Genomic DNA, 21,077 nt, shown 5'->3' with positions numbered 1-21,077 from the left:
AATCACCGGCATAATCACAGGTGTACTTTTTTTTTCGTATACAAGCACGAATACAGGAATCATTGAAATGTATCTATCAAACAGCGTTTTTATTTTTTTTTTTAATTTCTTGCTATCCTAACCATGATATTAATCAATATTGACTCAATTTCATTGTGATTTCTTACATTGTATTTATTATCAAACTTCAAGAAATGTCAAAGGAAATTGGTGGAAGTTTGCATATGTCAAAATTAAATTGAATTTTTCTTTTTCAGCTGCTCATAGTAGTATATCTAGGTATAAAGTTTACCGTGCAGTTTAGTTAATTACATGTTATCACATAAAAATGAAAAGTACCTGGCTGACATCCAAGTAATTACAAGAAACAATTTGAATTAGCTGCAAATTGCACGCTTTGCTCTAATTTTCATCAAAATGGGTCGAATCCGTTTTACCTTTCTGCCTATATAATCCATAATACATAGGGAAATTTTGGAAAATTGCCTTCTATAACTGGTAAGTGAAAGTATTATTCAATGAGAATGAGCATTTTTCAACAAGAGGTAATTCCTACAGGGTTAATTCCTAAATTGACGGTATAAATGAAAATGACATTTCAAGAAAAAGTCTTATAAATATGGGTCCGCAAACGCTTTGTATTCGAGGTACAGGGTGCTACAGTTTGATTATTTTTCAAGTTTTTTTTCTCATAGCACCTCCCTTCACAAGATATTCAACTCAAGTTTGGCAAAGATATTCCAAATTAAAGATTTCATCATGTGATATGATAATTTTGAATGCAGATCTACAGGGTGATATTATTTCTGTAACAGTACCCGCTTCTTTAATCCTGAACTCTTTTTTGGTAGACCACTAGCAGTTTAGAAAAATGTAAAAAGGAACTCTGGTCCAGTACTACACTTTTAGGTTTTTTGTAGTTTTGTCGTATATGCTAGTGATTTCCAAACAATTCTCTAGTAATCCTCAGGAAAATTATTATGAAGATTGAGTTGAGAAATTGTATGAATAAATTAATTATGAGTTTTGGTACTTATCTACCCAATCTGTAGCGAAGATTAATAAAGATTCGATAAACTGGTATAATAATCACAAAAAAATAGGATTACAAGAAACACCCTGTATCAAGAAAACAAAATGTTTGCGGACCCATCTTTATAGGACTTTTATTCTTAAAATGATCCGAGGAATGTGTCATTTTCCTTTGTATCTCCAATTTAGGAACACCCTGTATACTGTCGATTTTTCTTTTGGAAATAATGACTTCACTGATAAAATAGTTCTTGAAATACCATTTCTGAAAAATAGGTTGGTTGGCCTTTTTAAATTAACTCAATGTATTTAAATGTTGTAGAATATTAATCACTTTTATTTTTAATATTCATACATTGATTCTATATCATTTTGAGAAAGATACAATACTGCTAAAAAAAAAAGGCGTTGATTAAAGTCCAACTATTTTTGTGTTTCCTGCTTGTAATAAATATATCTGCATTACGAAGAGCCTAAGAAATGTCCATGAGTCCATTCCAGAGTGTTTCGGCAATGCATATTGCATGTTGACATTCGTACATTCTAGATTCTTTCCAGGAATAATTTCTTAATTTAGGATTCAAACCTCAGGAGTCGAGGTTTTCACTTTGCTCATTTCGAAATAAGTAACTAGTGATTAATCTGCGATATTTTTAAGACTCTTGAAGAAAGCATTATTAAGATGCAGTCTCTGTATACAGGGTGTCCCAAATTTGATGCTCAATGAAAGTATCTCGGGGACTATAAAGAGAAAAAATCTTCAAGGACCCCGAGCTCTTCTTTCTAAATAATCAGATATCAAAAAGCATCATAGATATCTTGATTCGTTTTCGAGTTTTTGAAAAATGACTATTTCAAATATTTCGCTATATCTTGGTTTCTGTTCGAGACATTTAAAAAATTCCACAACGTTTTTTTCAGTAGTTTTTATAGTTTATATGATATGCCCTGTAACTCGAGAACGAATCGAAATATCTATGATCTGCTTTCTGATATCTTATTATTTCAAAAAAAGAATTCGTGGGTGACATTATTCAGTGAATCGACTTAACTCCACAATTATGTTCAATGATATAATAGAATAATAGATAATAGAACATGATTTCAGTATAAAAAAAAAGCTGACCGAGATAAAATAATTTGTTTTTTTTTAACAAATTCATCGAATCCAATTTCCCTTCGAAGCGGTGAGTGGTCCTTTGAAAATATTTTTTTTAACGCGATACAAAAGTACTGAGCGGTACCAATTCCAAATTTGTTTACTGTTAGGTGTATAACTTTGCTTCCACTGTTTTGCATTAGATGGCTGTAGCAGGAAGTGATGGTCGAAATAAATAGATCGTAGATGGCTGTAGCAGGAAGTGATGGTCGAAATAAATAGATCGTAGATGTCATATAATAAGCTTGGGTATTTTTAAACATAACACCCTCGAAATATTAGCCGATTTGTATCTGCATCATAAAGTTATTCTCGATTAAACATGTCAGCCCACGAGCTAAATTCTCGTCATTTGCGGGAGGATTTAATTCTCTGCCTTAATATGAAGAAATCTGCGGGTGAGGCTCATCGAATGCTCCCGAATACCTATGGTGAAGCTGCTTTTAGTGTAATAACGTGCCGAGAGTTTCAATCCTTGAAGAACAGTGACTTTGACGTCGAAGATCAGCATGGTGATGGGAGAGAGGTGTTAGAATATGCAGAAATGGAGACATTACTTGATCAAGACTCGTGTCAAATGCAAAAAGAATTGGCAGGATCATTGGGGGAGTCACGCAACAAGCCATTTCAAAACGCCTGAAAGTCATGGAAATGATTCAGAAATAAGGAAATTAGGTCCCCTACGAATTGAAGCCGAGAGATGTTGACAGACATTTGTTAGCTTGTGAACAGCTGCTTGCAGGTCGAAGACGGAAAGGATTTCTGCATCGCATTTTGACTGGGGACGAAAAAGAGGTTCATTACGATAATCCCAAACGGAGGAATATCCCGGCCATGCTCCCACGTCGACGGCCAAACCGAATATTCACGGTTCCAAGGTCATGCTCAGTGTTTGGCGGGACCATCCCGCCTTAGTGCATTATGAGATGTTAAAACCGACTGAAACAATCACAGACAATCGTTATCGAAAGCAATTTATGCGTTTGAATCGAGCAATGAAAGACAAACGGCCGCAATACAACGAGAGACATGATAAAGTGCATGACAATGCGAAAGTGGTCAAGACATACTTGGAAACATTGAAATGGGAAGTCCTACCCCACCCGCCGTATTCTCCAGACGTTGATCCCTCGGACTATCACTTGTTCAATGGCACACTGCCTGGCTGACCAGCCTGCTGCCCGAAAAATGGGAGAAAGTAGTGGCCAGCGATGGACAATACTTTGAATCATGAATGCATAACCAGTTTTTTACAATAAAGCCTCGAATTTCGGAAAAAACGGTGGAAGCAAAGTTGAACGCCATGTATATAACGAATGTGAGTCAGTTAACTAAATAATGTCATTCATGAATTATTCTTGAATTTATCTCAGTATATTCACATAGGAGCACTGATTTTGATGCAACAATTCAACAATTTCTAAACGTTGTTGAAGCTTATATATTTCCATGATTAAATGGCATAACCTACAGAACACAAATGACAGAAGAAACGTCAAAAAATAATACACAGCGTTGCCATTATAACCATTTCAAATTGTATCAATCCTATCGGAAAACCCTACGAGTTGAAACAGCCCGTCAACAATAAATGGCTTTCCGAAGCGAAATTACCATTTCCGCCTTTTTCCTCATTACAGAATTCGTGACACGTCATTTGATTTCGCCGCTGCTCCGTCGTATGGAAGCCGGCTTGCACGGCAAGACGTCTAGGTGCCCTGATATCGATTAGTTATTATCTCGGTCTGTACAAATACGCCTCTGCTCTGCATCGGCCCGAGCATATTCTGTTCCGTAACATTTTCGGCATCGATGTCGGAGTCGATTCTCTAATCCCTCTCATTGTGCGAATGAGGTGTTATTAATGGTCATTGACACACATCCACCGAGAATTATGCATCGTTTGGTTATCTCGATGGGTCATATTTGTATCGATCCATCGAACGCGGAGGAATTGACTTGAATTTAGAACTTCGTATGTCGATTCTCGATAGCGTTGAGCTTCTGGCTTTTGCTTCCGAGTCTATAGGAGTTAGAGGAAGCTTTGTGATCATTGATCACTGTTGAGATGGAATAGCCAAATAATTATTTTCAATGGGAATAAAACATTCGATATTTCCTGACAATTTTTGCCACCTTCCTTATTTCTGCAGTAGTAAGTCGCTAATATAAATATATCAATATATATCCAATATATCCGATATTTTTCCGAAAATCTCAGATATTTCTTATGTTGTCAAACTATAATTATTATGGACATACATATACATTTCCATAGCAACCAACCATTCCAACAATTGCGATTTCTATCAAATTTCGTTCCAATTTATCAATACAAATAAAAAGATTGTGTGAATTGTAATGATTTGCAAATACAAAAACCTACATATATAATTATAAAAATAGAAGAAAAAATTATATGTTTTAACTCGGCAGCAAAGTAGATTGTCTGTCGCGGCTGATAGTTCATTGCCAAGGCAGGCAATCACTACTTTGCGGCCTAGTAAAACAATAGTTATTTGTTTTACTAGGCAGCAAAGAAGTAGATTAACTGCCGCGGCTGATAGTTCATTGCCAAGGCAGGCAATCTACTACTTTGCGGCCTAGTAAAACAATGGTTATTTGTTTTACTAGGCAGCAAAGTAGTAGATTGACTGTCGCGGCTGATAGTTCATAGCCTCGCTACGCTCGACTAGGAATTCAGCTAAGGCAGTCAATCTACTTTGTTGCTTAGAGTTGAACATATAATTTTTTCTCCGATTGTTCATAATAATATATGTAGGATATGATTGTATTTGCAAATTATCACAATTCCCACAATCTTTTTATTTTTCCTGTAGTGATAAATTAAAACGAAATTTCATAGAAATCGCAATTGTTGGAATGGTTGGTTGCTATGGAAATGTATATGTCTATAATAATCATAGTTTGACAACTTATGAAATATCTGACAGTTTTTTGGGAAAATATCAGAAATATTTATATTATGGACAGTGATGGCGACTTAGAAGTTCTCACCGACTCTTCCAGAAATAAGAGAGGTGGCAAATAATAAAAAATGTGGATATTTTATTCCCATTGAAAATAAACATTTTGCTGTCTAGGCAGGAAAAGTAATACTTTGCGATTGATATGTGTCTTCAAAATTAAATTTGTTGTCAATCGGAGAAAATAATGTTTTTAGTCTTCGATTTGAATATTGTGAATTTAATTTCAGAATATTGTGAACAACTGTGATTTCGAGACGATCAGTTTGTTTACCAGAAAATCCTTTTTAAGTCTAACCAGCTTGAAGATAGCAGCCACTTTTATCCGATCTAGCAGCCATTTCACCAGAGACGTCAGTAGATAAATATATAGGGTTTTCCAATGAAAGGTTTCGTTTTGTAATTAAAAAGAGAGTATATTTTAAGATGAATCAATTGGGGTTCATTTTATTGTAAATACGAAGGTATGTCATCAAGGATGAAAAACGATATCAGCCAAATGGTTAGGGATGTTATGATTTTATGAAATTTGCCATGACCAATTCGCACATTTGCGGCTGTATCTCTTCGATAACTTCACGAATTCCATCTTTGAGGTTTTGTATCGATTGTGAAACATTCATATAGACCTTATATTTCACACGGCCCCAAAGAAAAAGGTCAAAAGGTTTTAAATCACAAGATCTATGTGGCCAATTGCCATTTCTTGCTAAATTGCGATTGTTTTGCTGCTTGTGTGACAGGTAGCGCCGTTTTATTGGAAATGAACGTCGTCCACATCCATATCTTACAATTCCGGCCATAAAACATTCATAATCATAGCTCGGTAGCGCAATCCATTAATCGTTACAGTTGCACCAACCTCATTATCGAATAAGTAAGGTCCAATCACAACACCAGCTCAAAGACCGCACCAAACAGTGACACGTTGAGGATGGAGAGGCTATTCAACAATCATTCTTGGATTTTCCGAGTCCCAACTGCTTAATTCTGCTTAATAACCTCCAAAGTAGCCTCCAAGGTAAAAATGAACCTCATCACTGAAGATGATTTTTCGATGAAAATCCGAATCATTTTGATACATTTCATGAACCCAATCGTCAAAGATACAACTTTGCTGATGACAGACCGGCTTGAGTATATGTGTTCAAAAATCTTAAATCTTTATTCAAAATTATGGGTTTTCGTCAGCACTACAGGCTAATGCAGCAATATTCTCAGTTATTCTTGAACGACGCACACGGTTTCGATCCTTCACATCACTAACTTGTCCCAATAACTCAATTTTTTTTCACCAGTTTCACTATTATCGGTCGAGAAGGTGCTTTCCTAAAGCACTTTATTTTTGCGAACTGTGACAGCAATATTTTCACCATTTTTGTATTGAATTTCAAGGAGTTTTTGAAGCGTGTATCGTTCCATTTTTAGTGATGGCGAAAAAACTTAGAATGGAATCTTGAAACAGTCAACTTCCAAAAACATGGTGGCATGAAATCATGAAATTCAAAACGTGCATTGACGATACCGATGATTTTTTCCTAAATGAAATAGTTTCGCAATTCGCAATAATAAAGTTTTGAAGATCCTTATTTCGATAACTTCATAGATTGCGTTGCGTAATGATGTTTCATGTCAGCTTCCAAGGTTGTAATCCACTTTTTTTTTAATTTTTCAAGCGGCTTTTCAAACGATTTGAGATAAGTAGAAAGGCCATTGGACTGTAATGACCTATTTTGGTTGTAGACAAAAAAATCAGCTGATCATATGGTATCTCTCGCCTACGATAAGATTCAGACAGTTCTGGTGAAAGTTTTTTGTAAAAAACATTATATAAAGAATCACTACCTGAAGTTTTAATTAGGCACATCCTGTCCAAATATCCGTTACAATATATCAACGAAACGGAAGATGTGCATATATGCATTTATTTACAGCTAATATTTAACACGAATGGAAACAACCGGTATGCCACGAAGCGCAAGTTAAGAATCTATTTTCATGGAAGAGTGAAGCTGAATTTCTCCAGAGTTGGGTACAACGTGAGCATAACAATAATACGAGTACCATCAAAACATTTTAGGTCGAAGTAAGAGTAAGAAACTTAAACATTAAAAAGAATCATGGAATATCCTTGAATCTTTCATTCCAATATTTGGATCGTTAAATTCAAGACAATCTGAATAATGAGAAATTATACCATCAAATTATAATGAGGTACATTTACCATCTGACGCGCTGAAAGAGGAAACTAATGTCTTTCGAAAAAAAAATATGAAAGCAGAGATCATCGAGCTTTGAAACAACCAAAACAATCACCAATTCTATCAGCAAATAACATTTTGTAGACGTGCCATGTGTAACATACCAATTATTAATGACTTTTGGATTGATAACTGTTTCAGCAAGTTCAGGATGAAATTGTTTATAACTTTTATTATATGTTCTTTCTCGTGTGGATGCAATCGTAATTATTGCTCAAGCAATAGATGATATAGGTTAGGCTTTTAATGGCAACAGATGGATTTCAGTTCAATGCAATAAAAAGTTCATTCCAATGAAACAATTCGAATTGTTTGGATTTCAAGTAGAAACTTGTGAATTCCTGGCTAATTCAGGCAAAATTCATTCTTCATTGTCATTAACGCCACCTCAATTAGTGCATAACTGTTGTGTGGTCTCCAAAAGCTCATGAATTAACGATCGTTCAAAAGCTCACGACTTCACACCAGTGCTTTTTTCTTAACTTTAATTCAATTTTAACCGCTCTTTCCCAATCATTTGAGATAAGTCACAAGGAAATAATACACCATACTTTAAATTTTGCAGTGTTTGTTTCATAATCTGAAGAAGGTTCTTGAAGCATCAGAAAGGAGGTTGGCTGCTCTAAACTCAGAGCAGGTTGTAGCTTTGTTTGCTTCTGGTAAAGTAATAAAGATTTATGATTCTTTAGTCATAAAATTTCTATGAATATTTGCAGTTAGCTGTTAATTATTGAAGGAACCTTCAGTAGTAATATCCCTAGGACATTGGTAATAGACGAGATAATTTTATGACAATCGAAAGCTCGTTATTTGGTAACAGCCAGAAGCCAAAGGCTGAGAGCTGTTACCAAGATATGAACTTGAGAAATTTGTCATAAAATTATGAGGCACTTGCCAATGCCCGAGGAATATTCTGCAAACAATGTTTTGGCAAAAAAATTGATGCTTTATTCAAATCAAATTGAACATTAGATTCGTTGCTGTTCTCTACTATAGATGATCTATTGACATTGCATCATGGGCATCTCGGGTTGAGTTAAATACTATATTATTAAACGGGTCAATCAAAATGTTATAGTCATTATAGTACTTTTTTGCAAGAGTTTGAACAAAACGTTCCACATTGTCTTCACCGTTGCTTCTTTATATTAGGTCCCGTCTTTCTTTCTGAAACCACCAATACTTGAATAATATCAAGCTACTTGATTTTTAGCAGTTTTATTGTGTAGTGTCACATCAATAAAAAAAATGATGAAATGAGAAGGAACCTTGAAAATCACTTTTATTCATTAAACTTATTGTATAAAAGAACCGAAAATATCAATTTTTTTTTTAATAGAAACATAAATTTAATCACTATAAATCATAACAAAATAAAAAATTAATAAAAAAAATAAAGTTTCTTAATATTGAGAAACCTCCAGGCTTTGTTTGATTTCATAATTTTCCATCCATGATCTAAGACACATGAGGCATCTTATAGATTTGTCGCCTAACCTATTGCGGGTTTTTGTAACTGTAAGAGCAGCTCTGGAAAATTGTCTTTCAACAGGAGCTGAAGATGCTGGCGTTGATAAAAAATCCTTTTCTAACTACCAAAATCTACCAATAGATTTCATAGAAATGTGAGAAAACTACTAATAAAGTCACACTGGCGAATGCTTCAGTCTCTCGGCGCTCGAGGAATCCCCTTATTTAGTCTAAGCGCGCACGACATTACAGAAATATATGCCGTGCGACTCGTGCATATCAAGCTCAAGTAATATAAAGTAGCTTGATTTCAAGTCAAGCAATAAATATCTAAAATCAAGTCAAGCCAAGCTCAAGTATATAATTTTTGACGAGCTTGATTTCAAGTTGGTTAAAATGTCAACCTATTTGGCTTGATGAATCCCTAGAAACCACCATAATGTCAGATTTTGACATGTGAAAAAAATAATCACTATAATCTTTATTGGTGGTCTTAAGTTCATGAAGGTGATAAAATTCAAGAAGAAGAAGAGGAAGTTCATGGTTCAAGTTATGCGGCGCTTTGATTCGGCGAATTAAGGTGCCACACACATGAAGGCCGTTCTTTACGGTGAGAAAAACGTGGACGATTTCTCAGAATTACCTCAACGTCCATAAAATATAGTCGTCTAATGTTTCATCTTTACGACTGCCTTCGGTAGGCGCGGAACCGCTGAACGTACAGTCCACCAAAGCCATTAACAAGTTCACAACATCCTCTTACTACCGGTTAAGTGGGAACCGATACAATCCAGTCCATCACCATCACCCAACGGACCTTGTTCTCTATCAAAAATGAGTATCAAAATGAGAAATTGAAAACGGTGTAAAAACGACGCAGTTCACGCCTCATCGGTCAGGCCTGCATCGTGGGTTTTTAACCGGCTCGGAGATAATGAAGATTGCGGTAGGGAACTTCACCGGTCGGTCTGATAAAAGTTTATACTGCCGAGGCGCAAAGACCATTACCAAGCCTACCTAGACTGTACGTATAGAGTGCTCTTTGGCAATTATGTAGGTTACATACATCTAACGATTTTTTCCGACATTTGAAGTAGTGCGTTGCGAATATCGTCACGCCAATTCGATCTCGGGGAAAAAAGCCCTGATGGAATTCTAGTGTTTAGGCCGTCGCCACGAGGAGGTTCGAGCGAAAGAACTAGGTGATTCGCTTTGGTTGAGCGGCAGGCGCGAAGAGGAGCAATTTCACTTGGTTGTCCGCATTGTTTTCGAATAACACTCGACGGAGAGACATTTCGAGTTTATTATTACTCTGAATAAAAAACGATTCAAATTTGTTGATTGTTTCCAAATTAGACGTGAACCTTGAAGGAGTAGTATCACTCATGTGCTGTCGATTGAGCCATATTTTACAGGGTAATTGAAATGTCCCAGGTCTCCCATGGTAAAACACATTTTTTTGGCAAATTCGATTTTATTATTCAACATAGTTTCCTTCGAGGGCGATACAGCGATTATAGCTCAACTTTTCGATACCATTTTTGTAGTACGATTTGTCTTTCGCTTCAAAATAGACCTAAGTTTCGGCGATTACTTCTTCATTGACGCTAAATTTCTTCCCAGCGAGCATTCTTTTGAGGTCTGAGAACACCAAAAAGTCTCTGGGGGCCAGATCCTCCGAATACGGTGGATGCAGATGCAATTCGAAGCCCAATTCATGCAATTTTGCCATTGTTTTCATTGATTTGTGACACGGCCCATTGACTTGATGAAACAGCACCTTTTTTTCTTCAAACGGTGCCGTTTTTTAACGATTTCATCCTTCAAACGATCCCATAACGCTATATAATAATCGCTGTTGATGGTCTGGTCCTTTTGGAGGTAATCAATGAATATTATACCTTGCGCATCCCAGAATACTGATGCCATAACCTTGCCAGCTAACTTTTGTGTTTTTCCTCGCTTTGGATTCGGTTCATCTTGTGCAGTCCACTCAGCTGACTGTCGATTTGAATCCGGAGTGAAATGATGGAGCCATGTTTCATCCATTGTCACATATCGACGCAAATATTCAGGTTGAAACAGCTTCAAACACTGTTCAGAATCATTAACACGTTGTTGCTTTTGATCGATTGTGAGCTCGCGCGGCACCCATTTTGTACACCACTTTCTCATGTACATACAAATTCGTGAATGATATGATGTACACGTTCAGATGATATCTCAACAATGTCTGCTATCTCGATCAACTTCACTTTACGGTCAATCAAAATTATTTTGGAAACTTCTTTGATTTTTTCGACGGTGAAAGCCTCTTTTGGGCTGTCCACTGCGTTCGCCGTCTTCGTTGCTCATTTCACCACGTTTAAACTTAGCATACCAATCAATGATGATTGATTTTCCTGGTGCAGATCTCAGAAACTCTTCATCAAGCCAAGATTTTGCTCTAACAGTATTTTTTCCTTTCAAAAAGCAAAAGTTGCTACACTCTAAACGCAATATCTCACAAACAAATGGTCGGATTGCTGTCAAATTTTGACACTTTTCGTTTGAAGGTTGGTACTAACTAAAAAGCATATGGATTTAATACTAGCACTACTGTCTGTGCATTAGACCAGGGACTTTTCAATTGGCCTAATACAAGAAAAATGCGTTAAATTGAATCAATGATTCAATAGTCAATGGTTTCATATTGAAGAATAAAAGAAGATAACATTTCCAGTTCCTCAAGGAACAAAGAATTGTATTTCCATATTTCATCGAACAACATGTGGACATTCTGAAGATCCACAAATTATCATAAAACCTGAATCAATTCGCGAGGAAGCCTTATTTGCTTGAGTGAAAGTATCATATTCTTAAACCGTTGTCTCATCTCATCCTCATGAACACTCAATACGTGAAGAAACAAAGAAAATTGTAATAAATAGCTTTCATCAATAGTATAACAATCAAACTATCACTATAGCTCCTAATAATGAAAGTAACACCAATCAAATGGTGTAATTGAAGTTATTTCAGTCCTGTATAAGTATAAGCGTCACACGTTTATATTTAATCATTGCGTTATTAGATCAACATCGTCATTTTCATTTTGAATTTTACGTTAGGATGCCGGAATTAAACTTTCATAAAACTCAGCTTATTGCGCCTCAAACTGGCTATGATTAAAATGTCACAAATATAAGTGGACACCTCATTCCAGGTTCAAGGTACAACTTAAATTGTGTTACATATAGTGATCTCGTCAACACTCTACCTAAAACAAGAAGCACAATCTGTCACCACCTGAATTCGATTCCCAATCGAACAAGTTATGATAAACTATAATAAACTATTAATAGGAAATGTGTTTTTGATTTTACAGGGTGTTCCAAAGAAGAATTTAAGAACTTAAGACATTAAGAATTTTTTTCGACACAGTATCATTAGGGTCCATTAGAACTATATACTCAGATTATCGAAATTGAATCCTCGCTTATCACTTGGTGAAACATTATTTCAATATTAATGAAATAAAAGAAATAGACACTTGACTATACATTTACTATATTTTTTTGTGAAATTGTGAAACGTATAATCAAGTGTATTTTTTGAGTTTTCAGATTGCTTGGAATAAATGAATCCAAGTTCGATTTTTATGCTTAAAACTTACCATTTTTGAGATATTGAGAAATATCAAGTTATTCCAAAGACCCTCTAATTTATGAAAAAATGGAATATTTCAAACGCGGTTAGTTTAATGAAATTTCGAACTTGAGTTCATTTATTCCATGCATTTCCATGCAATTCAATAAAAAACAAGGTGTTCCACAAGAAAAAAACATTTTAGGTTTGGCAATTTACACTTTTTAGGTACACCTCTGTGTTTCCAAACAATTTCGAAAATTTCGGAGCTGAACCGTAATGGAGCGTCGCGTCAATGGTGGAGCACCCTGTATAATCATAATCACAATTTATGTCGAGAACATCTCTGAATCAATAGCTGAATTAGTACGGAGCTATAACAAACGAATGACCTAACATAACATGACCTAAAATTCTATTTGAGGAATCCGAAAACGTCTCAAAACATTAGAATATTCGATTTGCATATTTCCGTTTTTTGAAGCTTGATTGGAACGTATTTCATGGGATTGTGATTTTTATAATTGAAATTAGCGGTTCTTATTGAAAAATACCTATGATTTATGCATATAGGTGATTGGAATTCGATATTTCATCAACATAAGAATTTATGGAACTATTGTAGGGAAATGTTTGAATTCTTTTTTCGAGTAACAGCAAAAGAAAATAGGCACGGATCTCGAATGTCGTTAATGAGCAGAATCTGACCAGGGGTTCCGTAAATGTAACTGTTCGAAATGCTGTTTTCATGTTTATTTCAGAACTGCATATTCGATAGTTATGAAAACTCGCATTTGGATGTAGAATGACAAGCCTCCTAGAAAATTTTATGTGCATCGCATAAATCAGAACCATCAAAAATCAAAGAAAAATATCGAAAAAAAATTGCCTAGTATTGGCGTGACTTGAAAACTGACAAGAATTGTATTTTTGGGTGTTGATATGAAATAACAATTTCCAGCTCCGTATAAAATTTCAGACCGATCATATCATCAGAACATATACCTACCATAGAAAATTCAAGAAGAATATTGTAACGAATAACCCAGTACTTCCGTGATCAGGAATCCGATAGGGTTGAGATTTTAAAATGTCTCATTTTGAATAGCTCGCTATCTGGGCAGCTGTCACTTCGCGAGCTGTCATTTTTTGACATTTGACAAGTAGAAACAATGCGCCATTAATAAAAATGGAAAGATACAAGTTTCAACAGTGCACTGAGATTATTAAAATTATTAAAATGAAGTTGACGAAAACTCAGGTTAGCAGATTCCTCGTCGGAGTCACAGTCTACTCCACACAGAATTTGCGGTTCTTCCTCAATAACGCTTAGAGATTTGCTCAAGTAACCCTCCCCCGTTTTATACGTAGAATTGACTGAAATAATAAAAAATAAAGGTTCTAATTTGAAAATCTTAAGTTTCGATGAATTTGAGTTGACCAAGTTCATGATCTTATAAACACCCTGTACATTTGTCATTTGAAAACAAAAAGTTAAGGGTAGCTACCACAGGGCTGTCAAATGTGAAAACCTTTTTTATACACCATTGGGAAGGTACTTTGATGTAATCAAAGCAATTCTTTTTATTATCTTGTCAAATAAGCTAGATATTGCCTGTATACGATAACTTGGGACACCCGGTAGAGCTTCCTCAGAACAATAAAAAATACAAGCAGTTTGAAAAAAAAAGAAGAAAGCACTTAGGTGGTGCCAGAATTTTTCTAGCACTCCTTCTTTCATGCGCCAATACGCTCTATTAGTGATGACGTCACACACCGCCATTTTTGGTTCTCCTGTCAGTGTTCGGAATCCAAACAAACAAATTGTCATTCAAATTAGTACGTTGTCGTTGAAGAAATTGGCTTGTTTTGATAAATAAGATTATTTAGGGAACGATTTTACTATTAATTGATAGACAGAAGGAACGAAATTAATGCCAGTGAGTTCGAACTTGAAGTTCAACTAATAAACACGGCTTTTTACAAAATCTGGGGAATGATACAGGATTCAAACTTACTGGTATTAACCTCGTTCCTTCTGTCTATCAATAAATACTGAAATCGTTCCTCAAATACTCTTATTTATGAAAATAAGCCAATTCCTTCAAGGACACCATATTAATTTGAATGACAATTTATTTGTTTGGATTCCGAACACTGACAGGAGAACCAAAAATGGCGGTGTGTGACGTCACACTAATAGAGCGTATTGGAGCGTATTGCGCTCTAGGTGATCACAGAACTGTAAATTTTTGTATAATGATTTCCACAGACATCTACATGATAAAAACATCGATATCGACAAAAACATCCTCTGTTCGGAAAACATCGAAGATAATATCCCAATGAAAAACTACAAAATCCCCGAAAGAAAAACCAAGCACCGCCTCCCTCGATTCCATAACGTCATTTCACCGTTAACAGCTACGGCGCCGTTTCATTTCCCACGTGCTACCGTCTCATTTCCCGACCAGTTTTCCTTTTCCATCTGTGGAAAACGAATCGCGGCGCACCGACGCGTCGACGGCCGATATGGCGAGCGAGCGCCGCTTTCCCGGCTTTTCCCGGTCCTTGATCAATAAACTCCCCGGAGTCCTTGACCGTACGCAACAATCTAGTCCGTCCCACATTTATTTCCATTTCGACGAGCGACGTCGCATTGAAAAACAAAAAGACCGGATTTAAATAGAATCTACACATCATCCGCGCGAGCGGATCGCGAATTTGTAGCCCTAGATTGGCCTAGAGGCATGTTCGCACTTGACACAGATCTATATGGGGTTTTTCAATGGGAATGGTTTCAATTTGAACTGGTTATAATGGCAACGCTGCGTGTTATTTTTTGACGTTTCTCGTGTCATTTGTGTTCGGTAGGTTATGTCATTTAATCATGAAAAGATGAGGTGACACCACTATTTACTATCACAGTAGAATGCGGAAAACAATTACTAGGCAGGTACAGATAGACCTAGATAAACTGATGGAATACTTCAAGAAATATGGAGATTCAAAGTGAATACGACGAAAACAGTTGCAATCTACTTCGGAGGAACAACAGTAAAAAAGGAGGAAGCAGGAAACGTCAAAATTGAAAATCAGACTATATAATGGAAAAAGGAAGCAAAATATCTGGGAGTAATTCTAGATGAAAGAATGAAGATAAAAGAAAACAGAAAAAGGCAATTGCAGACTCTACCCGCTGCTCAACCCAAAAAGTAAACTTTCCTGAGAAAATAAGCTGGAGATAATGAAAATAGTTCTAATATCCAGCATTACGTATGCATGAGTACCCTTGTATAATACGAAAGACAATAAGAAAAATCAGTTGCTAAGTACACTGAATACAGTAATCAGAACAGCGGTTGGCGCCCCATTATATATTAACAACCAACAAATCAGAGAAGAATTGAAAATTGAAACTATTGAGGAAATAATCAACAAAGAAAGAAAGAAGACACTAAAGACGCTGAAAGATCATGAGAATAGGAAGTTAAGAAAGATAATACAAATCCCAATAAGAAAGACAGATAAGAGAAAATACCTCTTTCAAAGAACCAAATAGAAGAAAAAAATGGCATGCAGAAGGGAGAAAAGACTCCTAATTAGACAACAGTAGAAAATTTGAGAAATTATAGTAGAGGCATAGGGAATAAAATTCCAGTCCTTATACAAAAAGAAGACCTGTGCTTCAACTATGGAGGGTAGAGATATAACTCATATATTCAGTTTTGCGAACTGTGTCTGTTGAATTTTCACCATTTTTGTAGTGAATCTTAACAAAGTCAATGCGTAGTTTTAACTGTCAAATGTCAAAATATGACAGCTTCCAAAATTACAGCTGCGCAGGTAGCGGGCTATTCAAAATTAAACATCTTATTGGAAAACCCTTAAGGTACATGGAGTTTTCTCCAAAAGCTGATCTAAAGCCCCTGTCTTCAAGTCGGTTCTTCTTTCATTCTTTTTCATATTCTACTAGAATTTTATATGATTCCAATGACGCAGTCAAAACATAAAATAGGAGGAAATAACAAACTATAGTCTAAAATTTGTAGTGTTTTAGATTTTTATATGTTATTGTATGGGCCTCTAGAGTAATAAACATATATAGAGGGAGCATATGTTATTTTCAGCAAGCAAATTTTGTCCCCAACATGAACTATCAAACTTGACATGAAGCGCGCGGAAATAAAAACATATCAGTGATACGATATTTCAATAAACTCGCGAGTTTCTCCACAAAGAACGCATTTCTTATGTCCCATAGTTAATCAACGTTTCATATTAACTCAAAATATATTGAAATAAATACCTAAATATATCAGAAATCTAGAAAACAAACTTCAAGCGCGCCAAACGACGTGAACAACGGATGACACTGGGAGAGCAAAAGTTGCCAAACCTTGGATTTCAGCAGGTACATAAAGAAAATAGTAAATATTCTGCTTATTATAAATTCGTCAATTAGGAAAAATATCGTTTTCCAAATATTCAAATTTGCATATTCAATCGGGAATCACTCAAATAAATATATTTCATTCAATATAATATACATTCATAACGATATAATAAAATTGTGGATTTGAAAATATATCACAATCCGACAACGTAATCTAACCATGTTGTGGACATGTAAAACTTGCATAAACTCCCTCTATTTATGTTTATTACTCTATGTATGGTCCGGATTACTCCTGCATTGATAGAGCTTATTTTTCGTACAAGTTGTTAGTCTATTGTTCTGCATCATCAATGGTGATCATCCACGAATCATTTCGGCGACCTCATTACAAGATTGTCCTTTCGTTGTTGCATTTCTGGTCGATTGATTCGCACCTCTCGACATTGTTTCATTTAGTGAGCCCAAAACAAGACCGTAATCCTTCGAATTGTCACGGTTTGTAGACGGTTTACAAATTCACGAGGATTCGGTTTACCTGAGCAATCGTTCTTCCAAACCGTCATTTCTGTTTGGGTTTCGTCGACCGTTATGGCTTTCTTTGTTGTTCTGGTGACACCGACGTCATTAAGTTGTAAAACTTGCGTTACTAATATTGTCGACTTCGAGTGTTTCCACGGCCACATACGGTTTTATGAGTACTTCCGAAATAAGTCTTTGTTTTGATGGGATGACGGTTGGTCCAGAAGAAGAATTTGACAGATTAGGTGTAAACCAAAATAACAACACTTTAAAAGTTGTTTATCATGAAAACAAGCCGTTATATCCCTTTAAATGACAAATAAGACAAGCCGACAAAATGAAAAACAAATTTTTTGTCGGAAATACAACAATGATTTTGAATGTTTCCAATTTGCTGATTTCAAAAACACCACCAAAATTCAGCTCTAGTAATTGAGATAAGGGTTATTTGATGTTAGGTCTGATACTACTAGTACTGAATAAATACACTTGAAAATAGCCCTTTGTTGGTAGTTTGTTTCAAAGTCAAAATCAAAAATAGACAGTTTTCGTTATTTAAAGCTCATTTTTGATAGACTTTTAGGAAATGTACAGATGTGATGTTCACCGTTTTATTTATACAGGGATAGAACTATTTAGAGGGGCACTACAGGGATATCGAAAACCGTTAGAGATACAGGGGGGCTTAAACTACAAATATGTTGCGTTACTTAGGGATTAGTGTATTGGTGTGAACAGATCTCAAATATCTCCAATGGTTCTAGAGATATCTCGAAAAACTGAAAATCGAGATTTTCTTTTTTTTCTCTATAACTTATTTGTTTCTGGAGATAGCTTCACGAAATTCGGTTTGAAGCCATTATCCATTGAAGAAATTATCATTGTGTCGTCAGATTTTTTTTTGTTTTCCATTGTTTCAGAGACGCGATAGTCAATTTTCTTTTCTTATAGACGCCATATTGGTTTTCCTTATAGAGTGATAAAGAAAAAAATTACGAATTCAACAATGTATCACACTCTACAAAAATATCGAGTCAAGCTACGCAAATTTGAACTTCCTTTTTATTTTTTATTTAAGTGGTAGGCTGGTGCCAGAATTGTCAAATAACTTGTTACTTCGTTCAGTTGTTTTGTGAAACCATCACTTAAATTTTGCAAAAACCTAAATCCTGTTTGATAAGTAACGTCCTATTAATTACATAATCATGCTGCTATCAACACTCTACATAGCGTACTACTGGCAATGTCTGGAGAAATTGTTTTACATAATTAAAAAAAACTCGAGTGATGGTTTCACATAACTGTCAACAAAGTTATTTGACAATTCAGGTTCCAGCCTACCACGTGAATCATTTAATAGCAGAATTAATGACACCATACTTTCTGATTATCTTCGAACGCAGGTACCTTAGAAAAATTAACATGTAAATATGGTAAAGTACAAAAGTGTCTGAATGATTCCAATTTCAAAAGTTCTTGTAAATCTCCTCTCTGAGAAAAATTGCGTCGTAGATTATCCCAAAAAATACTTTCCATGAAAATTATGTGAACTATTGTAGAAAAAAATGAAGGGCATACGATGAAATTGCTCCACGCGAAACATTGGCTAGTTTCAAAATAAATAACAATATCATAAGAAGTCGACATTGAATTCCTCACGAACAGGTGTTTTCTATCATTTTTTTATCGGTTATTTAAGTATTTCAAAAGCAAATCCGAAAAATATAGTACAAAAATTAGATGGTTATATACCTATTTCAATTTTCTTGAATCTGATCATTTCATGGTTGATAATAAACTTATCAATAACATTTTTCTTTTTCTTGGGTCAAGTCTCCACAGTTGTGCATAATTGGAATCAATTAGTTTTTCTCCGATTGACAGCAAATATTGATTTTGCAGACACATATCAATCAGCAAAGTATTACTTTTCCTGACTAGGCAGCAAAGTGATTATTCTCAATGCGAATAAAACATTCGACAATTTCGTATTATTATTTATTACTATTAGTAAAAAAATAAAAACAAACTTCTGAAGTTCATGTCCAACCGTCAATAGCTCCTAAAATATAACCGGCTTCTCAACAAAATCAGCAATATCATTTTCTTTGTAGGTAGTAGGAATCTCCGAAGTAGACCGGAAAATGAAGACGAATATAAAACGTGAATAACTCCTACGTTAATCTGCCTTTACATAAAACAAGAATAGAGGTAGGTGTCATTCCCACACAAATAAATAGTATTCCTTCGCCAACACCTCATCAATAAACAAACTAATTTGCCCCTTGCATCTCAAATGAAATAAAGAATAATCACTCTTCATATGTAAAAGGAACTCCTACGAAAATTGAAAGTAAGGTACCAGGGCAAAAGCATAAGAAATCTTCGTATGAGCTTTAGGCATCTAAGAACGGCCGACAAAAAATGAGCTGGTAAAGCTCTACATGCTTCGCACAATTTTTAATATTCATTTCGCAACAAATGCTGGCTCGAGCTCAACAAGCGATGATTATTCATCATTATCATTAAGTATTATTACATTTCAGAAAAGGCAACCATGGGTATTACTTACATAGCGCTTTACAAACCTAGACAGTTGAATCTAATTGCATTTGCAGCTGATTCTCTCTATACTGATTTCACGGAAGATGAACACAGCAAAAAAATTATGAAACGAAACTTTCTTCAGACTCGAAATTGTGTTATATACAAGTTTCACGGAATCTCAGGTAAATATCCAGTTGGCGGACACTATCAGATATCGCGCAAAATTGTTACGTCCTGATTTGATGATCAGGTTGAAGAATATAAAATCTGCTTGTCTAATTAAAAAAAAAACTAGGAAATTATTTTGCTTCATTTATTATAATATCCTAAATCCCGTTAATTTATTTTTTTCGTTGTATCCATATTGTGAAATTAATATTGAGAAATGCATGAGGAACCAATTGTCATTGTCGTGGTACAAAAAGAAAAGCGCTTCTTCTTCAAGATCAATACTTTTAAAGAAAAGTCTTCTAATTCAGTTTTGTATCATCACTAACATCATTAAGATATCGTGGCATCTGATACTTTTTCGGAATAGCTCTAAAGATATATATGTCCCCCTTGAGAATAATAAATACTATACTAGAATCAACAAATCAACATAATTAGAAGCAAGATTTTTGATATTGATCAGTCAATACAATGAGTCACCACAATTATTGGGAACACTTCTTTAATATAATTTGTAAGCAAGAAAGAATGTTTCATCCTATTTAACATTGCTTCAAATTATTTATTATATTATTTTTAAACTCAAACAAAACAAAACGTCACCATAAAATAACAAAATAAACTATTTCGTTTCAGTGTACCTATATTTTATTCACTATGTTACCTATATGTATAGATTGGATCAAAAAAAAACCCAAATAATATCAGAAAATGAGAAATTACTGTCTATCAGGTTGAGAATCAATAGGAAACAAAATATCGAAAATAGAATAGTTCCACTGAATGAATACATAACTGTGAATTCTTCATAAAGTATTCTCTATTAAATCACTTAAATGAAGAGACTCAATCATTGAAGCATTCAGTTGTATATTTTTAATTTGCCATGCTCAAAACAGGTATCA

General features: G+C 35.0%; 1 protein-coding gene and 1 long non-coding RNA gene across 5 annotated transcripts in view; one reads left to right on the top strand and one right to left on the bottom strand.

Moving 5' to 3' along the window:
• LOC123680468 (kinesin heavy chain) overlaps positions 1-21,077 on the bottom strand; it is a 37,012-nt gene that overhangs the window by 15,228 nt on the left and 707 nt on the right. The window lies entirely within an intron of this gene.
• On the top strand, positions 217-20,455 carry LOC123680473. Its single transcript, XR_006747521.1, has 3 exons — positions 217-502; positions 19,573-19,665; positions 20,001-20,455. It is a non-coding gene; the product is annotated as an uncharacterized LOC123680473 (long non-coding RNA).

The sequence above is a fragment of the Harmonia axyridis genome, chromosome 5, assembly GCF_914767665.1.
Source record: "Harmonia axyridis chromosome 5, icHarAxyr1.1, whole genome shotgun sequence".
NCBI lineage: Eukaryota > Metazoa > Arthropoda > Insecta > Coleoptera > Coccinellidae > Harmonia > Harmonia axyridis.
The sequence above is the reverse complement of the archived record's forward strand: the minus strand, read 5'-3'. Positions and strand labels throughout refer to the sequence as shown.